This window comes from Desmodus rotundus, unplaced genomic scaffold (genome assembly GCF_022682495.2).
Source record: "Desmodus rotundus isolate HL8 unplaced genomic scaffold, HLdesRot8A.1 manual_scaffold_16, whole genome shotgun sequence".
Lineage (NCBI taxonomy): Eukaryota > Metazoa > Chordata > Mammalia > Chiroptera > Phyllostomidae > Desmodus > Desmodus rotundus.
Window position 1 is genome coordinate 1,427,100 of NW_026527214.1, and position 2,159 is coordinate 1,429,258.

The window sequence follows — 2,159 nt, forward strand, 5'->3', positions numbered from 1 at the left end:
CCATACTACCTCCCACAAAACCACCTCTAACTCCGGTGAGTCCCCACTGCCTCCCTCCAGACCCATCCCCATGTTCGATCCTCCATCTTCCCATCACTTTTGGCTCTGTCCACATCTCCGTATACATGTTCCTGATACCCCTGCCCCCTTCCCCACCCTCATTATCTCCCCGCAACTCCCTCTTGCTTCTGGCTGTTGGGTTTTAGTTCAGGGTCTCTCTGAGAAAAAAAAAAAATTCACTTACAATTTTCTGCCTGTCTCCCCATCCCTCAACCCTACCCCAGTGTCTCTCATACAAAATTCTTTAATCAAGGACAGATAGGTCACGTAGAGACCATCGCTGACATGTTCCTACTACTTTGGAACTGCAGTTTTAGCAGTAGAATGGCAAGGGAAGAGATGAAGGATAAAGACAATTTGGGGAAGATGGATCAAAATCTTGTAATACGTGTAAAGATGGCAGTGGGAGAAAAGGCAGATGGACTTCGAATTTATGATCCTTGAACTTGGGACAATAATAATTGCTCTGATTCAATTGCGTGACACGGGATTGCAACTAGTTTTTAAATAGAAGACGACTGTGCTTCTTATTGTCCAATGACTTTAAGAAACATCCAATGAACACGTTATAGTATGCAATAGAAGACCGCAGGAGGCGTTAAACATCGGAGCTACACTGGGCTGCACATTTTCTGAGGCCTGAGACCCTGCCTAATTTACCTTTGTCGTCTTTCTCCAAGGCATTTTAGCAGCAATCTCCACCGCATAATACAATCCCAATAATCCTAGTCTGCATGGATGAGTAATAGAAAACCCCTTGCACGAATAAAGGAACAATAACGATAAATACTCGAAAGAAAGTATAGAGAAAAGTGAATTTGTTGAGGCGGTCCTCAGCTCCCCCGATCCTGCTTTTGATTCCTTCTACTGTGTTCTTCGTTTATAAAATTAAACCACAATGAGGTTCCATCTCACAACAGCCGGAGTGGCCAACATAAACAAAGCAAGACACGGATGTCGGAGAGGATGAGGAGAAAAGGGACAACCAGGACATTGTTGGTGCGAATGCAGACTGGTGCGGCCACTGTGGAGAACTGTATGGAATTTCCTCTGCAAACTAAAAATGGAAAAGCCGTTTGACCCAGAAATAACACTGCTGGGATTGTACCCTTAGAACACTGAAACACCAATGCCAGAGAACCTGTGCACCCCAATGTCCATAGCACCACGATTTACAATAGCCCAGTGCTGGAGGCTACCTAGGTGCCCATCAGCTAATGAGTGGATCCAAAAACTATGGTACATTTACACAATGGAAATCTGCACCGAAGAGAGAAAGAAGGAGCTGATACACTTTGCAATGGTATGGATGGAACTGGACAGCATTAGGTTAAGTGAAATGCGCCAGGCTGTGAGGGAGAAATACCAAATGATCTCACCTTTAAGGACAACATAATCAACTGAGGAAAAAAGGAAACAAAAGAGAAACAGACACATACGACTTTAAGAACAATGGTACAATAGTCAGAGGGGAAGAGGGAGGGGATAGAGGGGAGAGTGGTCTACAGGATCTACTACTCTAAAATGCCCAAGGAGAAAATCAAAGGGGAGTTTTGAGGTGGCTGGGGGAGGTGGGACTGGCTAGGGTGAGGTGCAGGGATGGGGAGGAAATGCAGTCAATTATAACTGAATAAACATAAAATTAAATCAATATCTATTAAAAATTAAACCTAGTAGAAGGGTTTTATGAAAATCGTGTTTTATGGCTAAAAAATAAAAATTAAGTTTTGAAGTTAAAACAAAAGAAAAACCTGACTTTGATGAGAGCCTAGCGTTAGGAATAGAAAGAGTGGAAACCAGTGAGGAAGACAGAACACAGTCATAGAAGAAAAATAACCAGGGGTATTGTGTCATCGCTGCCTTTGTTTTCCTGTATCAATAATGTCATTCCCGTTCCTCTTCCTATACCACCCTTACCTCCTCCGGTCTATTTTGCTCCTATCATTAATGTTTCTTATTCCCTGTACCTTTTCCCCCGTTGTCGGTACACCCCCTCCCGCTAATAACCCTCCATATTACCTCCATTTCTGCAATTCAGTTCCTGTTGGAATTGTCTGCGTAGTGTGTTTTTATTTTTGCTTTTAAGGTTAGGTTGTTGA